Consider the following 6,373-nt stretch of genomic DNA (forward strand, 5'->3'; position numbering starts at 1 on the left):
CCAAATATCTGCTTTACGTCATCAACGGCCACTTTAGGATTTATGCAATAATTCATGCAAATGAGCCCCAACTGGCAGCTGAATGCATCCGGAAAAGTACAGACATTCCTTTCTGCAGAGTAAATTTATTTTGAATTTATTAAATTACCTGAGCTGCTGAAGTAAATTAAATTCTAATTAATTAAAATCCACTTTCATTATAGTTTAAATTCAAACCGTCATTTTGTTGACTTTGTTTAGAGATAACATAACAAAAATAAACAATGCATTAAAGTTCTAGATGGGTTTTAGTCTAATGCAAAAAATAAAGCAAAAATAATTAAAGGTTAATTTGCACCACACCATAACAACCACTAGAGGTCAGGAGACTCAGTTTCATCAGCAGCTCACTACACGGATATAACCATAAAGACACTTTGACTTTATTTTAATAACTGATTATTTAGGGAATTTAGCAGTTTTTGTGCAATTTGTTCTCATCCGGGTGAGTTAAGTTTTGGATTAAATGTACTGACATCTCTGGTAGAGATGCAAAAACATAAATTAATGAAAATGCAAATAAGATAAAGCTTTTTTTGCAGTGGGATAAACTCCCACTGAAAATAAAATCAGAAAAATCCAGGTGTTAATTTCAGTGAATTTATCTACTGTGAGGAAATGTCTCATGGTAAGGAATGTTTGGTAACAAACTCAGAATTATCCACACGCTAAAAGCACCAGGTACCAAGGAAATATACTTTCCCTGGTAAGTATATTTACCCAGGAAAATATATTAGCAAGTATATTGTATTAGTATATTTACGAATCAAAGTTTAATTTATTTTAAATCAGCCACAAACACAAAGAACAAAAAGGGGAAAAACCACCATTGAGCTAAGAGATTAAAAAAAAGAAAACTTTTTCTGTATCTCAAAGTTTATATTTCTCCCTCAAATTAACACTTGGTATCAAATTCTGGAATAAACTCTATTTATTTAAACTCCTTAGTGATCTATACATTTTTCTACATTCTCCCAGTAGTTCAGATCATAGCAAGTAATGAGATTAGCTACCAGATTAGCAGATGATACACCACTCTACATGATGCTGCCAGTCAATGAACAGCTTCAGTTATTTCAGCCGGAAACTAGAAATCAGGCTCAGACAGGTGTGGTGATGGACCTGAACCTTCAGAGCCACATAAAGACAGTTACAAAGTCGGCCTTCCGTCGCCTGAAGAACGTTTCCAGAATTAAAAGACTAATCTCCCAGCAGGATCTAAAGCAGAAGTGTAAACTCATTTTCATTTTGGATTATCAAAAGTCTGAATGTTCTTAAAGGGCCGGTTGTGCCAGAATGCATTAATTAAAACAATTGAGGTGTTAAAACATTAATAAACAGCTGTTTGTATCAGTGCTCAGTAAGATTCTTAAAATTAAATATTATTGAAACTTTTTTCACACTGATCAATCTCCAGGATTTCATGATTGTTTTTGTTTATTTGCATTCAAAATTACAGATTTTGTGCTAATTTAGAAATGTTTGTAATATATTTTTATGGTATTTGTGCTAATGTTTGATGTTAAATTTGACATTTCATTACTTGCCGTATCGATCTCAGACTATAACTTAACACCAAGTAGGCTGAGGCAGCAGACGCTAAAACCCAGTGTTATCGGTCAAATTTGAGAAAATATGCAATGAAATCAGGATTTCATTGTTGGTTTGTGTGAATTTTGCAGATTTGTGAAAAAACTGGAGGAACTTACTGATGTAATTTGGAGTCTAGAGGACCACATAAAAACCTACGGCGGGCCAGATTTGGCCCCCGGGTCTTGAGTTTGACACATGTGATCTAGAGAAGCTCATCCATGCGTTTATATTTAGTCCTATTGATTACTGCAACAGTGTATTTGCAGCTGATCCAAACGCTGCTGCTGGTGTTCTGACTAAAACCAGGAAGACAGAACAAATCACCCAGTTCTACAGTCCTTCACTGAGAGAATAAAATACGGCTGTTAGTTTATAAATCACTGAACGGCTGAAAGACCTGCTGCTGCTGGTCAACCTTCCAGACCACTCAGTTCTTCTGGTTCTGGTTCTGCGCTGCATCCAGAACCAAACATGCAGAAGCAGCATTCAGCTTCTATGCGCCACAAATCTAGAATAAACTTTCAGAAAACTGTAAAACAGCTGAATCCTTTAAATCAAAGATAAAATCCCAGCTGGTTTGATTAACAACAACTGGAGCATTGATCAATAAATCTGATTCTTATTGATTTTAATGACGCTTGACAAAATGTGATGTTTATTTCTTGTTTTGTTTTTATTATTTACAGCATTTTGGACTGGAATGTGCTTTACAAATAAACTAGACTTAATAAATGTTGTATTTTTAATCCCCTAATAGGAATATAAAGGAATCTTCTTTTAATGTTTGATGGAATTGGTTTGGTAAAAGTTGGTAAAACTCAGTTTCGCTTCCATTTTAACTCTCCTCCATCTGAGTTCTGTCGATAAAACGGTTGATTTCGGCCCATTTCTACAACACAGTCGTCATCCCATCGGCAGCAAACGTTCACTTTTTGACTTCTGAAGCCGCCTGTGAAGAACACGGTGATTCATGACCTGCCTTTAGGCACAATTTCCTGCAGAAAAAAGAATCCCCTAATTTCTTCTAAAGCTGCCATTAGCCACCATAAGCATGACCGGCCTGTTACCTTTAGTTTGGGCTCCCTTAAACCGCTGTCTATTAGGTGGCTCACTTCAAATCCCTGCTGCCTGGCTTTAATAAGAGCATAGTTTTGCTCCTATAATTTGACCTTGTTATCCAATATCCTGTGTCTTTAGTCGTCTGCGTGTTTTGAACGCGGAGCGACTCGACCGGAGGCTCTGCACCAACCAATGACCGGCCGCTCCTCAGAGTCAGACCCAGGCTGGGAGGGCTGCGGTGGCTGCTAACAACAGTTAGCGCCACGCTACGAAAATGAGAATAATTAAAGCACAAGAATAAGGCCATGATATTACAACTTTATTTTCATATAATTATGACTTTATTCTCATATTAGTATAACTTCTTGTAATATTTTGACTTTATTCTTGTAAAGTTACCTTAATTCTCGTAACATTGTTGAAATATTGTGACTTTATTCTCATTATTATGACTAGTCTTGTATTATTTTGTATATTATTTGAATATCATAACTTTATTGTCATATTATAAAAATTTCTTGTATTATTTAGACTTTCTTCTTGTATTATAAACTTTATTCTTGCAATTTTATGACAATGTTTAAATATTATGACTTTATTCTCTTAGTACTATAACTTTATTCTCATATTATGACTTTATTCCTGTAATTTTTTAACATGTTTTCTTAGTATCTCATAATACTCCATCATACATACGACTCACATACTGAGCCAACGATTCGTTTTCATTTCAATCTTCTCGGCCCACAGCCTTCGGACAGTTCAGTAATTTCCTCCACATAACATCTTATTTTGCTCATTTAATTTCGGAGCGGAAATGTTTTTGCACCTTACATTATCTCATTGTTACCCAGAGTTATATAATCTCCTTTGTAGCTGACGGAGACATAATTACTGCAGCTGGTTTGAGCAAATTGATTTGTGCCAATTTTACCAACTGCATTTCAGTTTAGCTACATCTCCGAGCCTCCTGGCTGCAAAAGGTAATTTTTAAGAAAACGCATCGACCGGGATGCAGTTTTACCCTCAGAAACTCTGAAAAATGTGCCGCTGTAAAAAAAAAAAGACATTAAAAAATGATCCAAAGTGAAGTTATCAAGAGGAAGCGGTGATGGAGGGAAGAGGCGTCTAATATTCCCCGCATCGCGGTCGAGTTACCTTCTCGGTTACTGTACTTCCCCTCGCTGGAAAACCTCTACCCTCATATCTGACCCGCCTCGCCGCTCGTTCGGGAGACATTAAAAGTCGGAAACAAAGCGCGGTCCGAGGACACGGAGGGCAATCTTGAAACGGAAAACTAAAATGGGGAAAGCCTCTGGAGCTGAAATGTTATTTGGACGATAGCCCGCATAAGAAAGGCGCTGTGTTTGGTTTCTCATTGAGAGTCACCAGCAGGGGCTCATTGTGATAAGAAAATAAGTCTACTGTTACCTGATCTGGTATAATGTGGACCAATTACCACTCCATTGCACTTCATTACAGGGCCGTAATAGGGCCGGGGGTCAGCTTGAGATGGAGTGGCACAGGAAAATTGAGTCGTCATTGATAATATGATAAAAACTGACAGTGAGAGGCCCCTCCAACAAATTATTGAAATTTACAGTTGATAGGGAAACACTATAACCTCATTTGGCAAGCAGCTGGCAAGTGCTTGTACAAAGCAGCTCCCTGCAGCACAATGAGAGGCTTATGGAGAGAAAGAAATCCAAAACTATCAGAGGATGGTTTCAGACCCGTCGGGTTTGGGCCTGACTGGGAGGGAACACGTCTGCAGCTTTCAGACGGATCCAGCGATCTCCTCCAGCCCACAGCGCTTTCTCCCAGACCTGAGGGGAGTCGGCCCCTCCGCCTTCTTCTAACAAAACTGGTATCAAATATTTGTGCAGCACCAATTTTTGTTTGTGCCGCTGTTATTTTTAAGAGATTAATAAATGTGTCCAGAGGTCAGGAAAGGTCAATCAAAATCTCCACTTCCGTCAACTCTAACAGAATTGGCATCAAATTTTTGTGCTGCATTTGTGCAGCAATTTTTTTGTTTGTGCCGCTATCATTTTAAAGATAGGTTGAGAAGTCATGAAAGACCAACCGTTTTCTCACCTTCTTCAAATCAGACAAAACTGGTGTCAGTCACCTCGGCTGCATTTGTGCTGGTCACTGCAGCAACAAAAAGTGCTGCTTTTTTGCTTGAGTATATTAATGAAAGTTTAAAGGTGAAAAGGTCAACCAGCCTCACATTACTCGAATCAAACGAAATTGGTCTCAAACGTTTGTGCAGCAACAATTTTTGTTTGTGCTGCTGTCATTTTAATGATATTAATAAATGTGTCCAGGGGTCATGAAAGGTCAACGAAATTCCCAACTTTCCTCAAATCAGACAAAGCCGGCATCAATCAACTCGGCTAAGATTGCGCTGCCAAATGTTTTGTTTGTGCTGCTTTTGAACGAAGATATTAATGAAACTTTACAGGTCAACCATCCCCCAAACTTCTTCAAATCAAACAAAATTGGTGTCAAACGTTTGGGCTACGTTTTTGCAGCAAAATATTTTTTGTGCTGCTTTTGCTAATAGACTGTAACAGTGGTTGGGAGTTCATCAAGGCTCAGTTCTAAGGCACCTTATCATACATATGATGATGATACACAACTTTACTCCTCTGTATCACTAGTGACCGCAGTTTATTGGAGTCGAAATGGGTGCGTTTCTATAAAGCAAATTTACTTTAGTAGCTCCACTTTGCCCAATTTTAAGGTAAAAGGAAATCTTAATGTCTCGTCTGACAGCCGATGATGAGCCATAATGTTGCAGCAAAAGTATAAACATATCTCGCCTTCTCCCAGTGCGAACTAGAAACAGCCAATCAGAGCCAGGAGACTAAATGATGTTGATTGACAGCGTTAAGACCCTCCTCCACGCTCTGATTGTTTGCTTTCGATCGGAGTGGTGCATTTCTTCAGACAGTAATAAGGAAGAGGTGGAGCTTTTTACAGATTATTTGTCACGATATCATGTCAGTTTTAACAAATATGTAAAAAAAAACAACATTCTTTATAAAAGTTACATAATAATAATCACCTTCATTTAAAAACTGCATTTTGCGTTTGTGTTGTCTTTGACAAACATTTAAATTGGTTTGATATTCTGAAAATGTGACAAAGGGTTAAACGTGAGAACAATTTAGATTTTTTTCATTAGAAATAAACTATCGGTTCCAGTGACACCAACAAATTTGTCCATGGCTGTAAATGTAGGTGTGCTGGCCAAAAAAACTCTCTTTTTTAACGAACAAACCAAGTCTGGATTCTGAAAAGAGAAGCAAAGGAAATAAAACAAATCAGTATTTGGGTTTCTGTGTTCTGGTGGGAAACATATGGGAAGTGTTTGTTTGCCTACGTTTAAGCCGCCTCCATTTGAGGTCCCCCGAATAAATAAATCAAATAAACCACCGTCGGACATACATTTTCAATCCATCAGGATAATCAGATTCTGTTTACCCCAACAGGAACTATTCTAAAATGTTATTAAAAACTTAAATGGAGTTTAGGTGTGGAATAACTAGGTGCAGGAAATGATGAGCAAACAGCGGGATAAGATTCCAATTACCATTAAACAAGCATTGCTTTGACTAGTAAAGAGGGAAACAGCTTTGATATTTCCCACATACGGCTCGACGTAGGACAGGAA

Source organism: Xiphophorus maculatus, chromosome 22, assembly GCF_002775205.1.
Source record: "Xiphophorus maculatus strain JP 163 A chromosome 22, X_maculatus-5.0-male, whole genome shotgun sequence".
Classification (NCBI taxonomy): Eukaryota; Metazoa; Chordata; class Actinopteri; order Cyprinodontiformes; family Poeciliidae; genus Xiphophorus; species Xiphophorus maculatus.